This window comes from Cygnus olor, chromosome 13 (genome assembly GCF_009769625.2).
Source record: "Cygnus olor isolate bCygOlo1 chromosome 13, bCygOlo1.pri.v2, whole genome shotgun sequence".
Lineage (NCBI taxonomy): Eukaryota > Metazoa > Chordata > Aves > Anseriformes > Anatidae > Cygnus > Cygnus olor.
The window spans coordinates 20,104,711-20,123,800 of NC_049181.1; the positions used below are offsets into that span (position 1 = coordinate 20,104,711).

Here is a 19,090-nt window from a genome sequence, read left to right on the forward strand (position 1 = left end):
ATTTCAGCATTTTCCTAACCTTACAGTTGTTAGATAATCATTTTATTAGAATTAATTATGGTTTTGACCAGTAAATTTCTGTGTGTGTCTTGAAATGTAGCTAAAATATTACAGTAATTCTCAGTCACTAAGGAAAAGCTGCTTTTACTGTACGCTCTAGACTTCACTGGTGAAGTCGTACAGTGATTCAAGTTGGTGCACACGTAGGATTCACTGTGGATCCACTGGGAGCCCTCCCAGAGCTGCTCCCCAGGCAGGTTACTCTGTAAACAGGAGGTCTAATGCCAGTGCGGTTACTGGCTGCTGGAAATGATGATCTAATTGCAGTGCTGGTTCTGCTTCGGGAGGAGGTGGGCTGAGATATTTTATCAGGTTTGACTGCAATAGTCAGTCTTTTTTAGGAATAAGTTCCTATTTTACAGAGTTGGATCTAGATTATTCTTTTCACTCTTCTATTGTATTTCTGTGGAAAAAGATTGATAGTCAGAGAGGAGATAACAGATATCTCACCCATATGCAATGAGTCATGTTTGTACTTATATATACACCTATAAACACACACTTGTGTCTAATTATTATTAGGCCGAATCTGTTAGGTGCAAGATCTGGTGATATATACCTGATTTTGTCCTTTTCATCAGAAGAGACATTTTGACAACACAGAGTGTTATGAAGAAATAAAAATACTTTACAGACCTTCATCCACTCCTACTTAAAAAATGAAAGAAAATCATTCAGGTGGACAAAAATAATCAGTCTGCCAGGAATCACAGAACAAGGAAGGCTTCATCCTTTTTTCTTATAACTAATAAGTTTTTGGACAACAGATTGGGCCTGCAATATATGAAGCAGCAAAAGAAGACATTTTTGATCCGTTCAATAGTATTTTCAGCTAGCAGACTGGTAGGCAGGAACTTCCATAAGCATCCGGTGGTAGCTCAGGAGTGGGAGCAGTGTGAAGCAGGTGAGGAAGGACAGAGGGAAGGCTGCCTTCGGCTGTCACCTGCAGCCTCCCACTTGTCCATGGTGGCTCTCAGGTGCACGGACCCGGGATAAGGGCTGATGGCCACAAGGAACATGGGCATAACAGGCCTCCTGAGGGCAGTGAAGGAGCTGGGGACCCACGGCCTGGAGAAGCTGTAGGATCCTTGGAGAGTCTCAGAACTGGACTGAATAAGGCTGGGGGGAACCTTATCAAACTTTGAAGTTGGGCCAGCTTTGAGTAGGATGCTGGATCTGCAGAGGCCCCTTCCAAACAAAAAAAATGTTATAGCTTTTATATTACGTAGTTGTCATTGTTTTTTTTATTTCGTTTATATTTTTCTTTAATGCTTTATGTATATATATAATTGTTCTGGGAATAGCCCTGTCAGTTTTCAACATGTTTTATGTCAAGCTTTTTCCTGTAGGGAGTTGTGGTTTTTTTTTGTTCGGTTGGTTGTTTTTTTTGTTTTTTAAATTAGTGACCAGCCAGCTTAACATCGAAAGTAGGTGTTTTCATTAGACTTTAAACCCACATTCAGTGCTCATAGGATTCTTTCTCCCTCCAGAATACCCAGCTGCAGCTAATAATTTTTCTAAGCAAAACCATAAATATTAGTTATCTTTCCAGCAGCATTTTGAGTTGGGGCATTTCTTGCAAGTACCTAAATCCAGAGCTCCACCTTGGCATGCATAGGAGGTGGAGCACAGAGGTGAGGAGCCTCACATGGGCCCAGCCTGTGTGCTCTGCAGGCACATCACTGAGTCACCTCGGCCCACCTGTAGACTTGCTGCATCTGGAAGAAGAACCAGATTAGCAGTGCTAACGCCTGTCTATTGACCCCCCCCCATGTGTATGCTTAAATCAGAGATGACTGCTAATGCAGGTGTCTGTGTCCCTTTGTTCGCTGGTAGTTAAGGCTTTTGGATAAAACCATTCAATCAGTGCCTTGATCCTTGTCATGTTCTGATTAAACAGCAGTGCTGTGAATGAAAGAAAGGTCATCTAAATCCCAGTATCGCTGCTGTTTTATGTGTTAGCTTGCACTGGATGCTTGAGTTAAATTTGAGTTGTTGGGATACAGCTGAAAGGCCCAGTTGTCTTTTTCTAGTTGGCCTTAACAGTTAGAAAAGTGTGTGTTTATTGAGTGCACTGAATTAGTTGTGCTTATTTTAAGTAATTAACGTTGTGAATACCTTAATCGAAACACTGAATTAGAAAATGCAATGTTGCTCTTTGGTACGTAGGGCAAAGAGATCAGAGGTCTGAGGTGCTTTCATGCCTTAGGAATTTACGTGTTGTAACTGTGGAGTGAGAATGAAGATGGGAGACAGCATCTGTTGGTAAGGGTGTGCCTCAGCCTTGCTCTCTTTGCCCCTCAGTGGGGCAGAGGACTAAAGAATAAAAGAACTAGGGATTATTCATCTTCGTACTAATATTATAAGGCTGTGCAGTCTGTGAATGTCAAAGTTTGTTCAAAAACTTGCAAAGAATGGGAAAAGGCTGATAACAATGAGAAGGGGAGGTAAATTTGGACAACAGTGAAGGCTGTGATTATAGTTTCAAGGAATCCTGTGATAAATGCATGAGTCTGAGTTGGGTAAGAGTCAGAAGAGGGTTGAAGGGAAGTTTACAACCGTGTTCATGTGTTACTAGCTGAAATTCATTAATACATAAAAAATCCAGCCAGCTGGGGTTCAGGCTGGTTAACCAATTCTTTTTCTGCTATTAAAGAATAATGTATCAGTATTTATTTTACTTCTTTTATTAAACAGCGGAATATTTCCAGAGTAATTGAAAGCCAAGAAGAATAGTTTTGAAACGAAAATTCTACCAAGTTCTTCCTTGTCTCCTTTCCATTTAAGCTTCAGTGATAAATATATATATATATGTGATTACAATATATTACAGTGACAATGAACATGAAACAGAACACTTGATTTTCCCTTCACAATCATATTTCTGGGAAAATGGCCATCCTAAACAATGATGTTGTGTTTTATTTTATCTGTCATTAATAGGCCTGTGCCTTGCTTTACTGTTCGTGCAATAGGCACATGGTCTTTCTCCCACATTTTGGGTGCTTTTTCTCTAACTCAGAGGAGCACAAGTCCCAGAATATTCCCGTAAGTGTTTACAGATAAGCTCAGTTCTTACTAGGGATGGATTCTGCGGAGCTCACGGCACCCAGAAGTGCCTTGTAATGTTAATGTGTTACTTTTGTGCTACGTATGTATGAAATTACTCACCCTCTACTCAACAATCAGCACTCCAGTTGGTTTCATTATGAGTTGGATGAAACCTCTTCCCTCTGCCTATCCATCCTCCCTCCCCTAGAATCTTAGGCTTAGGACTGGGGCTCCAGTCCAAGCTTCTGAGAGGAGAGCGCTGGATGTTCATGGCTGATATCTTCCTTCCTGCTTATGTTCCCAGTCAGGTTTTGTATTGAAGGAGTATAAGCACTCTGAAAGTATGATAGATCTAACCCCCTAAACATTTCTGTTCCCTATTACGTCTTCTGAGTTTTCAACAAACTCTTCAAATTGTTGCTTATCTAACTGCTGCTGGGAAGAAATCATTAAAATGGCTGGTTGTAGCAGTAGTAGTCAGTAGTTGTTTTGACTTTTTCCCCCACGTTTTCTCTAGACTTCCTGGTTTTATTTTAAATCTTCAGAAAAATACAAAGAAGTCATTTTCTTCAGTCTGGCCATGCATTTCAAGGACTTTAAATAGTCAAAAAGATGGCATGAGGTGGCAAGCAAGGAGCATGCAGCTTATTTGCTCTTATCTTTATAGGCTTGCTTTTCTGGGCAGACTACAAAGGTTGTTGCTTAATGTAAAACAAACAGAAAAAAATCTCCATTCCAAAATGTAATGTGTATTTGTCAATGTGTTTCCAGTTATAGCAATGCTTTCCAGCATCTTCTCCAAGAGAATTTGTGAGTGTGATAATCATGACATTCATGATGGCAAAGTTATTAATATTTGCTAAGGAAATTGTCTTTGGGAACAAAGTCAAATTTGTGGGATGTTAACTTCATGGGCTTTTATACCTGATGATAGACATATGTTAAATGGCATGTATTTTATTAGTTTTACATGTCAAATTGTTAGATACAGTTGGTAAATTTGGGAATAGAGACAGAATAAAGTATTTTGTTCCATTCTTACAAAAACATAATTTTTAGTTCCTTGTAAATGCAGCCTTGCCTTGGACTTCCACAAATATTTTCTTGAATGCTGATAACAACATCTTAACAGCTTGGCTGAAGTCCTTGTTTGACTGACTTCTATGGTTTCATCGTAGTTTTTGCCCCCGGATTCTTAGCCGGCCAGTCCTGTGTTTATTTGGTCTCATTGTATGAAAACAGGCCCTGATTTCCTCCTACCTAGATTCACTTATCTGTCGTAGGCTGATTTAATGAACCTGTGGGACTGAAAAGGAGACAAGTGATTGGGAGGCTTGCTGGATTCAAAGCATTTTGTTTTGTTTGTGTAGCGTGAGCCCATACTGCCGCAGACCAGGTGCCATGGTGCTTGCCATAGATTCAACCATATGTGGATGGTGGGGCAGGGAAGTTTACTGAATTTCATTTGAGTTTTTTATTCTTATGTTTACTCCTTCAAAGATTTGGAAGATGCTTTTATCATCAACTAATTGTCAAAACCAAATGAATCTATGAAAGAATACTAGTGTGAGTTTAATGAAAGCATTTGATCTACCTGTTTTGAGGCATGCTTCCTTGTTGTTCGTTTTATTTGAAGATTACTTTGTAGTCCTGTTCAAAGACCTCCTCCTTCTTGTCATCAGGTAGATTGCAAAGTTTATTTCATTTTTACACTGGCAGCAAAATAAAAATGTATGTGGTTGTTACGAACCACGTACAGCAGTACTGAGATTTCTGATTATCATTGAGTAAAAGCTCAGTTCAGGTATCTTAATGATTTTTATTTCCTGGGTGGCCAAGCAGGTGGTGGGGAAGGAGCAGGGCAGGGATGGCTGTGAGAGTGGGTTCGATGGTGGTGCTTGTGCTCGGCAGAGCTTTGGGGGAGCAGGGAGAACCCCAAGATGTCAGCACCATGGGTCTGGTGGGCTCCCATGGGAAGAGCGTGTCCCTGGGCAGGTAGGTGTGGTGTCACCACCTAGTGCCTTCTCCACCGAGGTGTCCAGGAAGCCTACAGCATCCACACAGCTTTTTCACTTCTAACCACATTTAACGCTGCTCTCCTAGCATCAATCTCCCGCTCTTACTGGTTCCTGATAAGCTAAGTGCCCTTTAAGGCCGACTGTGTCAAGCCCCGTAAAATCTGTTCTGTCAATAATCTGCTTTAATTTGGTTAAATATTTAGTCATTTTTGTGGATACTACGCAATCAGAATGGGCTGTTGTGTTCTGGGAAGGGAAAGGCTTGTAAATGAGACTCAGCACAGCAGACACTGACATCCTTGGAGTTACAAATACTGCCTTAATTGTATGCTTGCTATAGAAGAGCACTTATTTTTTACTTACTCTTTGACCATTCTTGGAAGCTGTAGGAAAATTGTAAATGAGGAATTTTAAAAGAAATGCTGTATACTCCTTTTTTTTTTTTTTTTGCTGCAAACATAGCCAATGTGATATTCATAGAAGTATTACAGCATATAAGAGATTTTCCCTTGAAAATAGTTTTAATTTACACAGAAATAAAACTTCTTATCTCTTTAAGACATCTTATACATAGAAAGTAGAGGAATTCTGTTTAGTTTGGCTTGGTCGTAGATATGACTTGTCACAACAGCGATCTGAGCATGCCTATGCCTTTTTGTTGGTTATTCATTAACTGTCAGGATACTTGCTGATACACTTGCCTACTACATTTTTATCAGTGTATTTTATTTCCCTCTTAAAAATCAGTTATGAGGAATTCACGAACTGGAAAATAATGATAATTTTTTGTTTCTTCACTTAACATTTAACAAGGCCTTTGCAGTTCGTTAAAATTCAACACCGTATTAAAATGTATTATTCTGCTGTGTTCCAAGGATCAGTGTTACAAAGATTTAGTGTTTTTCCTCTTCAGGGCTCCCCAGCATAATCTCACTTTCTTATTAGAAACAAACCTGATGTGGTATTTTCTTTCCAGCAAGTTTCTCTTTAAAGGCCTGCAGCATGTTTAGTTATCCCATTATTTTTTTTCCCTCGTACTAATCTTTTCCCTCCATCCAAGTTGGCTCCCTATGTTAGCCCATGGTTCTTTCTGGCAGCATCTAACGATCAAGTCCTTATGCTTAGCAGCGGATTTCCAGGCAGCTCGCCAACAACATCCAAACTAATGCTTCTCCATGTCATGGGGCCCGGCACAGAGGAAATGCGGAACCACGGGAGGGCATTTGGTAGCAAATCTGGAGCATGATTTTGACGTCTTTTACATCTTTCTCAAATGCATTTTTATCTTTAAAGACATTTCAGTCTTTGTAATGGACTGCTTTGGTGTTCACACAGATGACTTGGATGGCCTGTAAGATATCTTGGGGTAAGCAGTCACCTGTTAAGGAGGCATTCATATGCTGTAGTACTGACACAGAGGGAAAATGCCCAGCATATCTGTGACCCTGTCATGTCAGCAAAAGAAGTGAAATACTAAGGTTTGTTACATGTGTCAAGTGCCCTCTGGACCGCAGCCGGAGGCAGGATGCTGACAGAATCCATTTGTGTCTGTTATCGTCATCACAAACTGGAGGTGGTGAAGACCTGTTCTCCATGGATCTAGAGATACATCCACGCCCCAGAAAAATCTGGGATGCTCCTGCTTATTTTCTGTTGGTAGGCCATGAGCTCTAACTAGAGCTCTTCAGATAAATTTATTTATGTTAATTATTCAAAACTGGACCTGGGTTATCATTAGGCCTGACATGGCTGCCAAGCTCTAACCAGTTGCAAAGATAAATCCAAGGATTCATCATAAATCCATCATTCCTGGGTTAATGATGTTACCTTTTGAATCCAGAGAAAATATCTTTTTGTTGTTGTTTGGTTTGTGTGTGTGTTTGTGTTTCCTCTGTGCAGTCCCAGCTGCAAGTGCAGGGAGGTTGGACCTATTCGAAATAAGTGAGTCCCAGATAAATCGAGGCCAATAAAGGCACTTGCTAAAGTTGATAGCCTGGTCAGTCCTTGAGCAAAGGGGAGGGGGAAGCGGAGGTCCACCTGGGACAGTCTGCCTCCCTTTTTACTGCTTGGCCTTGTCAGGTTTCAAGGCATCAACAAATTGATTTGTACACAAGTGTCAAAACAATATCTATCTTCACAAAATTAAACTAGTCGCTGTTGCTATGAGGCACCTGGAAATCCAAGAAAAGAAGTAATTCTTCCTTGTTGTCTGCCTGTTCCTGCTATACCTGAATTTGACAATGGGTTGTGGTGTAAATGGAGACTAATCTCTCTATGCAAAGTTTTTCTGATTGTAGCTTCCCTGCAATTTGTACTCCTTAACATATTTATCCACCAAATACTCTTATGATGTAGAGAAGGGCTGTTATCTCTGTCTCGCACATTGAAAAGTGATTTGCGCAAGGTCGCATGGGCAGCGTGTGACAGAACGGAGAGCTGAACGTGCTGCTTGAGCCAGAAGCTAGAGGGGTGCGTCCTGGACAGCTTTCCTTAAATGACAAAATTCAGATGAAAGTGTATTTGCAGCTAAACTACGTAGGACTGCCTTCATTGCAGAAATAAACATTATTTCTATGTACAGCTCAAACTACAACTCAGATTGTTATACAATGTGATATTTTGTACTGGTTTACAATGCAAAAAAAAAAGTGGAAAGCAATACCAAAACTGAGTATTACTGCATACCACCCAAATTTGCTAATGAACAGCAATCATCCAAATTAAAGAGAATGTAAAATATCGACAGCTGTCTGCATCTGCAGGTACAGAGTTAATATTCTAACTAGAATATTGACTTTTTCTTATTTCTCTATAAAGCTTTTTGATCTCTGTTTGAGAATCAGTGCAACAGTAGCTACACACTGCAGAACCTGTGCAATGGTTTATACTCTGTTTACTCATGTGAAGTTCATGAGATATTTGTTGTTCAGTGTAAATTGGAATATGCAGATGTGGATTGGTTGGCAGAGGTTTTAATTCTCTTTATGCTTGCATCGTAGATTTCAAATGCGTTTCTGTTGGAATTATTTTGATTTAGGTCACAATATTTTAGTTATTGTGGATATTATGATTGTTGAATTTGCACAAAACTCTGGATGTTTTCATTGCTGAATTGCACAAAACATACAAGAAGTATGTTTATTGCTGAGATTGTTACAACAGAACAATTGTATTGTGTGCTGAAAGTTATGGTAATGCAGTCTCTTTTGCAAAATGACAGTAAATAAATTCACCTCTAATTCTAAGTATCAATCCAATGTTACTGCAGTGCCATTTGTAACACCATTGTAGACGGCTTGATCCAGAAAACATCCTCATGGAGAAATAATTGTGGGCTGGCTCACTGTATCTGCTCAATTTAATCAGAAGTCTGAAAGAGCTTTAAAGACCTATTTTTTGTCAACTGTGAGAGTTAGCTGAAACTGAAGCTCTTGAAGCACTGTCTAGATTGTCTTTTTAGAAACTCTTCCTGGCTTTAGCTGACAAATTATGATAGATGAAATATGATATGTCAACTGGCAACTTTCTTCCCTTCCCTAGGTAGCTAGTGGTTACCCTTACAAAAATCAGCATTTGGCATTGGCTGCCATCCGGTCATGCTTGAAATTCTAGGAAATAGAAAATAACTGCCGTGGTGCAGCTGAATTATTCTGATGGCTTGTTTTGAATTTGCTGGAGAAAGAGATGAGTCAGAGATTGCTTTGAGGCTGCAGATTTCAGAAGCGCTAAAACAAACTTAAAGCAAAGATGACTTGAAAATGCATGGGGTCTGTTTTCCCTGCATGGTACAGCTGGGGTACTGTGCCCCAGGGAGGCTTTCAGAATCCATTTCAGGTGGCATCTGAGAAACCACAAGTGATTGCTTAAATACACAAAGGTATTTTTTGTTATGTCTAAACAAAACAGTCTGTATTAATGGTGAAAATTCTTGCTCTCTGGCTTGATGGTTAAAGTAACTGCAAGATACCAGATCAGAAAAGACTTTACCAAGGGCACGTTGTCAAGAACACTGAATGTTATTTACCTGTTTCTGGAATTTGGCTCTAAGTCCATCGGTATACTGCACAAGCTGAGCAACAGTGAGCATCCTTCCTTCCAGATCTGTGGTTTTTATAATAAGCGCCAGGTGAGCGTAGTTTCCCTTCTAACTTGGAAAAAATTCAAATGGCTGCCACAAGGAGTCCCTGATGTTAGAGAGCCCTGGTTACTCTGGGGTGAGCAAACTGTCCCGTCCCTACTAAAGGGATGAGATTTATCAGTGTCAAAGCATTACAGACCTGGGAGCAGATTTCTTGCTCTCTTTTGCTCTTCTCAGAATTGTGTATTTATGAATACTTGCATTATTTTTACTTCACAGTTTACTCATTTTTCCATCCTCTTTTATTTGATCAAGCTGAAGATCAAGTTTAAAATGTATTCTTCTAATAATTTTGTAATAGCTTTGTGATGCATAGAATATTTGTACTATGAAATATAAGTCCTAAAAAATCAATAGTTTAAGATATGAAAATAATTCTGGATTAAGGTTTTTAAACAGTAATATAAAGTACATTGATATGATTTATTTTTAAATGCTTGCTATGGGTTTCAAATAAAAGACGTGAGAAACTTAGTCCTAGCATTTAGCTGATAGTGAGTAAAAATAATGGATAGTAACTTTGGGTATGATTTGCAAATCTAAACCTATTTTCCTTCTGCGTCTTGAATTTTAGCATAGCTATAGGCTATGCAGTCATTGTAAATACCCCATGATTTGCAAGTTTTTGGATATTTTGTTAGTATATCAGGGCATGTAGACCTTATTTGAGCTAGTTACTTGCACTAGTTAGGCTTTCCTTTGCTGCTAAGCATATGAAAACTGAGTGGGCATTGTCCTTTTAGTACTTTTTTAGTTTTAGGCTAAAATCAACATTTGTATCCTTCCTTAAAGAAAAAAAAAATGTGTGAAGTACTTCCTGGTTTGTTATAAGCTGATACTTCTGTGCCTGGAAAAATGCACATGATGTGGAAGCATTTTGATAATGTAATGATATTTTCTTGCTGGCTCAGACTTTATTATTATAATTAGGGTATCGTATTTAGCACAGCAGCTAAGAACGAGATGTTATAGTTGAATTGCATTGCATCAGTTCAGTGTGTGTATTTATGTAAAATTTAGTTTCACAGCAGTTGAAATGAGCGCTTATATTTATATTTACATGCACACACAACCCGTCATTAACTCCACAAGTGATGTTTTCCATACAGGAATGCTCTATGTGGACGTAGCCCATACAGAAGTTCAGTTAAGAGTGAGCCCGGGGTGGCTGTGCCAGTCTGACAGCTGTCAAATGACACAGTTGAAAACTATTGGGTTAAGATTGTTTCAGACCTATTTAAATTTAATACCAGACTTTAGACAAATGCTTTCATAACAGGAAAAAAATGGATACATGATGGCTTAAATCTTCTTTCTATAAAATTATATGTTTCTCAGAGGATAGTTGTAATTGAATTATAGAATGCCTTGTGAGTATCCCTGTCAGTGGTTAGAAAAATATAAAGGGAAGCGCAGAGACTCTTTCACAAACCTTCATGTGGAAGAGACACCCTATAACTCAGCTATATGAAGCCCCCAGCAATCATCTAATTATATTATAAATGCAATTTGGGAGGAATGAAAAGCGGCATTTATTTAAAACATTAAGAAAAATTACTTCATTGTATGAGAGGTGCTTTTTATCCATGTTATTCGATGAAGTCTTTCTTTTCTGCCCCATCTAACACACTTCCCTCCACCATTGTCACGCTGTGGTTGTCTGTTATTATAAGCCTCTAATGTGCGGGGAGGAGATCAGCTTTTGGGAGCCGTGTTAGAATCCAGACACCAAAGGGATGATGGTGCTAAGAGAGCTGAGGCATTATTTCTGCCGGAGGCAATGGAGTTGGAGTTTTCTGTTTGTCTGTGTAAGGTTTAGTACAGCTGGCTAAAAAGAAAATTGAGAAGTTCTCTCCTCTTGTGCACATGTGAATTACCAGAGAATTGTTTGTGATGCTTTGTATTGAAATTCTCTCAAAGAGTTACTCTCTTTTCTAGAGCTTTATCTCAAATCTTTTTTTTAAATCCTTTTCAGACAGGAGTCGGAAAAATATTAATTAGATAAATGTTTTCAGAACAACAAATGCATTTAGCAACTGGATATCAAGGTGATTCTTAAACTAAAATCAAGATGTCACTAATAAATATACAATATTTACTGTTTATATGGGGGCAGTATTTACTCCGTAGGTTTGCAGATAGCTCAGGATACTTGCTGAGTTCTTGGTGCAGTTTGAACATCCTGAAATACCATATGTGTGAACTTTCCCAAGAGCAAGTGATTTGATGAGTTTTGTGTTGCATTGCACCTGTCTATTCCAAAACCTGCATTTGGGTTTCTTTAATGGGCACCTGTATGAAGCTTACAACTGTAGCATCCAGGAGCTGTAAATAGTGGTTGAAGGGATGGAGCCACTCTGGAGGATCAGGAAAAATATTTTCTTGTTTTATTGGTGGAAATATAAAAGATCTTTTCAAGGCTTATATAGGAGAATTATCCTGGTACAAAGAGCAGAATCCCCTGTCCTTTGCCTGATCATGAAAAACTTCTTCTGTAGTCATGCCCAATAACAGAATTCTGAAGTTATTCTGGAAGAGATCAAGCTATGGGTTTTGGGTGAAGGGGTTCCTGTTTGGTTTTCAGTTTAGCACAACATTAATGGGGTTGTAATTGTGAAAGAGAATCCTATAATGCATGCAATATTATGGCCTTATTGCAAAGATAAAAATATGAACCTAATTTCCAGTCTCATAGCCTTGCAGGCAATACTAAAGCTGTAAGAAAGTAGCTGAGCACTGTGATCTGATTTATCAGCCCTAACAGCTAACCTGGGCAGAAGGGAAATCATCAGAAAAAGCAGGCAGAAGACTGGTGAGCACTCAGCAGGAAATGATACCACGACAGCTGCAGGAGCTCTGACACCTCTGTGGTTCTCCTAATGGAAAGCTTTTGAGATTTCTGCAACAGATTTGAATGGATGTTATCCTTAATGCATTATTGTCTTTGTGAAACACAGGCTTCAGTATTAGATGCTATGTATAACAAAGGGGCTGCAATCTTTTAAAAATATGTTACTTTTTAAGAAATAAAGGAAGAAGGAAAGATTTTTCCAAGAGAGCCAAATAACATGTGACTTTCAGTAACATTATGACTTCGATGGTCTGCCTCTGATTTCTCTGAAAAATTAAGGTTAAAGACTTTTAGTAGATTAATCTTGTATTGATTTTGAGATCAGTTTTCTGATTAGGTTTATTTTTTGGACGGTGATTGGTGACATTATAAGGAGAAAACTAAAGTGCATACTAGTTATGTACCATCATTTTGATTTTCAAGTTATGGTTCAAAAACAAGATAATATGGCAGCTGAGGAAACATAGAAGTCCATGATGTCTTTCAGACCATCATTTTCTTGTTTGGATAGAAATCTGTGTGGAATAGAGCTGGAAGTTTATGGAGTAGACAAAAGGAGTACTTCATGCTGAAGCATGCATAGACATTGCTACTATATAAGTACCTATGTATATATGCATTTGTTATGTGCAGTGAGAAGGTAAAGTATATCAGTATTTTCAGGATATGCATCTCCCAGCTTCGCTTTACGCTCAAATGTGAGTATCTAGTGCCACACATGGAGAATGAAAGAGAAGCGTAACTGAAGGGCTAGAGCCATCACGGCTAATCTGTACTCCATGGTTAAGAAATTGGAGGCTGTTGGATTGCAGAGGTCTGAGTTGATGCCTGTAAGTGTCCAGTGAGCAATATGGAAAGACTGGGGTGAAACTGGAGCAAAGGGCTGGGCAGAGGCCCTGCCTCCGAAGGAGAGCAAAACAGCTAAACAGAAACTATTCCACACTAATTATTGTTAGCTCAGTCAGGATTTGAGTTCTGGCAGTGAAAATACACAGAAAGAACTGAAAATCCCAGAGCAAAATGCACTCCCAGATGAAGCAACGTGAAATACATCATGTTTTAAGGTATTCACTTTTGGTGAATAAAGGTTTTGTTTTGTTTGTTTGTTTGTTTATGATACCATCTCTAAAGTTTCCATTTGTTGATATATAGTGTTATTTCTAGAATCTTTCAGATCAGAAAAAGTGGATTTGGTTTTTTGTTTTGTTCAATTTTTGCCACCTGAATCCTCTGTAGGACACAGAATGATGTATGACTGAGGAGTTTTAGAGAACTTCTTGACATTATTTTGAAATAATGATAAATGCTTTTAGACTGAAACCATTTTTTTCTGCAAACTTGACAGGGACTGCAGAATACGCTAAAATTGTTCAGGTTGTGCACTTGTAGGTTTCCCTGTTCTAAAATACCAGGTTTTCAGGTATCTCTCCATAAAATGTTGAGATATAGACCTAGATGCCACCTCACAGAAAGTCTACTCAGACTCCCTATAGTGCTTACAAAGTAGAATTTTCCTTGGCATTTTAGCAAGGTTTCAAAGTCCATAGTATCAAGATGTTACATTTTGCCAATGTTTTATACAACACCCCCTCTGTTACTCAAATATGGAGCAAGGGTATTGCATTCTACTCCCAGAATCACATCTAGCCCATTGATTTCAGTCTGTCTTGCCTCTTGAATACATTATTTATGCGTCCTTTAATCTTATACATCTCTAAATGCTGCAGATGCATGCACGGTGCACCTATACCTGGCATATGTCTTTGCTTACCGGTGTAGTATAAGAGGGGAAGATTTCAGTTTCTTGTTACTCTTCTTTGCAAAAGAGTTCTTGGATTGAGAGACTAAGCAAGGTTTGATGTGGAGCTAAATATAGCTCCTGAGGTTGGCCATTGATCTTTTTTTCGGAGCTTTTGATAGTTGGGTATTGTCATTTCTCATCTTCAGGTTTTAACTTCAGAACATTCTTTTTGCTGATTTTTCAAATTTATAGCTTTTGTTGCTCAAAGTTTCTAACAGTGCAGCTTTAGAAGAGGAGCTGGTTTTTGCCTACATGTTATTGTAGAGTCTTTGGTCTATAATATATCTCATGACTTAAAGGAAATGTGTAATAGGCATAAAACAGTGTAATACAGTATTTTCTGCTGGAGGCTTATTATGTTTGGGAAGCATCCTTGCCAGTCCATTCTCAGTCAGACTCTACAACAAGCACCAAAATGTATTCTTATTTGAACCCTAGAGCTGAGCTTTTCCTACTTGCCCAAGTGTTTGATAAATCCATGTTTCACAGAAGTTGCAAGTTGGGGCATATTAAAACATTTTCTAAATAAATAAAAAAAAATAATAAAGCAAAACATTAACTTTTTTGTTAGCATGCAGTTATTTAAGGATTTATTTTTAATCATTTTTGATCTGTAAATAATTCCTTTTAGTAATTCCTATAAAAATGAAAGTAATGCTGCATTACTGTTTTAGAGATATTTGTATCAGTGTTTGAAGTCAAACAAGTCCTGTGGTCGTGGTAGGCAGTTTTCTTTAGTCAACGTAGACACTATAGTCTCTTGGAGCTGAAATGGGATCAGCATTTTACCAGAATCTGTGAAAATATCTTCAGGTTTTTAGGTGAATGTTTCTGTGTGCCCTTATTGGTCACCTGAGTGAATTTTGTTTGTGCAGCTGTTTAATTTTTGCAACCTTCTTGCTTCCCTCCAAATGACTGGAACTATTTGGCCAGGTATCTCCATGGTTTCTATATCTTTACCTATAAATAATGTATTGCTCTTTCTCATTTCTTGGCACTTATTGGTACGGAAGCAATGGTTCCTCTCACTGGAAATGCCAGCAACTATGGAAGCCAGTCTTTCATATTTGTACATACACTATCTTAAGTTATTGTTCACACATTTAGGTTTATTTGTGTGTGTAGACTTGTTAGTGCTCCTGAGCTAATAAAGGAAAGAAGACACCACCGCTGGATTTTATGCAGTGAGTCTTTGACATAGCAATTTTAAGGCAAACTCATTTTTTCTGATTTTGTCAGTAAAAGTTCATATACTGCAATGCTCTTAGGTGGATGTTTCAGGTATATCTGGTCTAGGAGGAAAACTTCATATACATTTTCCATTCATATGTGCACACAGAGCGAAATTCTGAATGTTTTTGTTCGGTTTGGTTTTCCTGTTTTCGTGCATGTGTTTACTTTCTGCGTATTGAATATTTGGAAGCAAACTAGTTTAGAGATGCTTTTATTTTGGTTGTTCTGGAACACTTGTGCTCATTCTGTTTAATCCCAGAGAACTTGTGCTCAGCACGAGGTGCCTGAGGTGCACTCTGCCTGCTTTTGTATGTGCACGTTTGGGCCAAATACAGGTGAGGACTGATCTCTTGGAAAGAGCGTTTCAGAGAGGAAATTGTAAGCCTAAAGTGTACAAAGAAAACCTTTTCAGTTATAGTTTGGGAAACTTTGGTGAGTTCAGACATGTTTAAAAGAACTCAAGCTGAGTGAAATGCCTATGAAAGTGGCTGTTGTGAGGAAAAAGCCATAGGTTTGTAGGGGCGGTTCGTTGCTGTGGAGCCAGAAGCCTGTGGCGCACTGAGGTACAGGCCGCGATCAGGCCTCAGGGCTGGCACGATGAAGTAGGCCTTAGAGCTTCCCTTGTGGAAATACACCCAGAAAGGAGAGACAAAAGATGCAAATTTTCCAGGCAGCTCCAGAAAAATGGGTCTGCTGAAGCCTCCAGTGTCTTCTACAACACAGCACGTGCAATAACAGGCTTCCAAGAGGAAGCTGAGCCTTTTACTTTTTTCAGAATATCCCAAGAGATATTTCAATGACTTTGTCCTTTCTAGATATCTAAATGAGAATAGGTAAGCGATATGAGTTCTCGGGCTCGCTTTGCAAAAGAGATATTTCTGAACCGTGAGACACTGATCTGGATGGAAATTTGCCATCGTCTTTCAGTGACGTTCTAGACTTCCATTTCAGTTTTTATTTGTTTTTTTGGGCCATAGGTCTGGTTTATGGCTGAACAGAAAAGTGAACTAGCTTGTGATCAATACTGCACAGTCCCACAAATCCAGAATCCTCACTTGATAGCTGCAGTTAAGACACCCACACAGGTTCAAAACCTGAAGGATATTTATTGTAATCATAATTTTCATTACCTGTTTCTGAATCTGTCTCCCTTTTGCTATAGAAAAAGTAAGATAGTATTGCAGGAAAAGGCATAGCATGAGCTGAATGCTTCATGTCACTCAGAATATTTAGTCATTTACTTTGTGCTTTCACTTTTTAGTGCACCCTAGTATTTTTGTGTTATTTTTCATTGTCAGGATATGAAAGCGGCAACGTTCATTAAATTGTCTGTGGTAATAGTAAGGTCTTTCTCCTGAGTAAATGCATGTTATTTAGAGCCCAGTTGTATAAATGCATTGCCTGGCATTTGTCAATAATAAAATTAATCTGAATCTACTAATAGCTTCCCTCTCCTCCAAATTTAATATCCAGCTCGTCCATAAAAGTATTTCTGTTGCCAGACACATCTGCTCTTGTAAGCATAAATGAGAAAATATATCCATATGTTGCTTTTATCTGAATAACAAAGTTTTTGTGTATTTTTTTCTTCTTTTATTTTTTTCCCCATGACATACATGGTGGTAACAAATAAATGGAAAAATATCAAAACAGAAAATAGAAAATGAAGATGTGTTCTCAGCAACAAAGATGTAAATTTGAACGGTTGCTTGTCTCCATTGAAAACAGAGTGGATCCACTCTGGGGCTCATGTTTAGCATCCACAATAACTCAGTTGAAATAGACTGTATCAATGTAGAAAGTGAAGATGAGAGCACTAGCATGTCTGCTAAGTTTTGATATAGGTGGAAGCTAATTCTGTGAATGAAATGGATCCAGTGGATCCAATTATCCAATTTGGATATTAAAAAAAAAAAAAAAAAAAAACAGTGTCTGCTGTAGCCTTCATACATTAAAACCTACAAAAAATTAAAGAGGAACAAGTTCCTTCCTTTGAAATACACAATTTGATATTTTAACTGCAAATAAAAAAAAATAGTTTTTTCTTTTTTCTTTCATTTGGCAAAACAAGCTGACTGGACAGACAGATATGAGAGAAATTCAATCATGGTCGCTTAATTAACAATTTCTTAAACTACAAAAATATTCTGAAGTATTCTGTAATGTTATGCTCCAAGGTGACAAGAAATGCGATGTCTGCCTTTTGCTCTCCTTGTAATCCAAAGAACAATTTATGTACGCATATGTGTGTAGACCAAGGTCATGAGCTTAGAAAAGTATCTTCTTCATCATACTTAGGAAATTGAGAGGTAAAATTAAATTATTTGATGCCAGATTCAGTAGGTGCTGACTTTTCAGCTACTTGTGCTCTTCCTGGAAGGTTTCCCACCCTGTCTGAAATCAGACTGGATTTAAGTTATTTATACCAAATACTTTATTGCTAAGTGGTGAGAGTAAGTGAACTAGAAGCATCACTTCTCAGTAGCTCACTCTGGGAACAAGAAGATCGTGAGGAGTGCAGAAGCTGTGAACTGTACTGGCCAAGCAATGATGCCTGTGGTTGACATTTGCTATCAGTTGTAGGACGGAGGTTTGCATATTGTTCGGTGTTTCATCTTGGAAAGAATCTGGGTTCAGATTCAATCTCTAGTTCTGATTGCAGCTGAACATTACAGAATTCTGGTTTGGGGGATGTCTGTGTGCTTACATGAGATAAATACAACCTGGGCTTCGGTGCCATTTGTCTGTTGCTGCTGCATGAGTTCGTATTGTCCTGAATACAAATGGAGAGACTGTATCTCTGTCATTCCTCTGAGGAGAGGTTTGCATTGCTGAGATTGCTTTCTTGCATCCTTACTTTCTGTATGTGCCTTCAGAAAGGACTTAAATAACTTCAGTGCAGTTCTTTGGATCCTTGCCATCTCTCAGATCCACAATGCTAAATGCTGTAGGGAGGTCTAGGAGCACGAGAACAGATGCCTGTTTACCATTCATCGCTGGAGAGAGATTTGTGCGTCAGTGTTGCTGAGGCTCATTTCTTCCCTCATGACTTTAGCAGAATCTTGACTTTGTTTCTGTCTGGGAGAGCAGCTGGTCATCAGGCTTTGGCTGACGCTTCTGCTTTCTGAGTAGCAGGTTGCTGTCCGATAGTAGTTAGAAACCTCCAGGAGACATTGATACTGCTTTCAGTATTGGTGGACTAAGGTGTGCCCGAAGAACACGGGAAAAGGGCTGCTTGTTCTTCCACCCTGTTTGAGGCAGCGAGTATTTCAGCCACGAGAGACAAGATGAATGTGCTTCTTCCATCAACTAGAAAACACATTGAACGGGTTCAGAAGATTTTGTGTTTTTCTTTGAATGTGGAAAGGATCCCTGCTTTTGAGGAGCTGTTTCAAAGTTTTTGTGACAAGCACAGCTCAGCTGCATTTCTCACCTGCACATGGACAGGGTTGAGCTGGGAGGGAACTGAGAGGCTCTGGTCCTGCCACCACCTCCAGAAGCTGTAATGGTGAAGACTCAGGTGCAGCCGTTCACCCAGGCCCTCGGAAACCCAGGCCAGGTGGGCACACTGCCCTGAAAATTTCCTCATCTTGGTATCTTGTGCTTTGGAAGATCTTTGTGATCAAACTACTGTGAAGAAAAAGTCAAGTATCTTTCCCTTTTGCACTTTTTTCCAGCTCTCAATCAAAATAACTTGACAGAAAAAAGGGATGAATGCTAAATTTTATTTTTGCTTGTCTAATGCCAGTTATGAAGTGGGATCAAAGCTCTCAGGGCAGGGAGTAGAGGAGAATCCTGGACTTTGGGGGGTGATTTCATTTTGTGTTCCATCTTGTAGCACATTTGCTGCGTGGCAGCAAACAGCAATCACATTTCCACCCTGGTGGTACCTGTAAGTCAACAGTGCCTCTGGGATCTTTCACCATGAAAGGTGCTAT

At 39.0% G+C, this 19,090-nt stretch overlaps 1 protein-coding gene across 8 annotated transcripts in view; it reads left to right on the forward strand.

Annotated features, from left to right (window-relative positions):
• Positions 1-19,090, forward strand: part of TENM1 (teneurin transmembrane protein 1) — a 615,716-nt gene that overhangs the window by 319,160 nt on the left and 277,466 nt on the right. The window contains exon 1 of one of the 8 annotated variants that reach the window (XM_040572082.1): positions 15,076-15,103. The exons of the other annotated variants lie outside the window; for them this stretch is intronic. The gene's annotated coding sequence lies outside the window, so the exon portion shown is untranslated. Of the gene's footprint in view, positions 1-15,075; positions 15,104-19,090 lie in introns of those variants that run through there. 8 annotated transcript variants of the gene reach the window in all.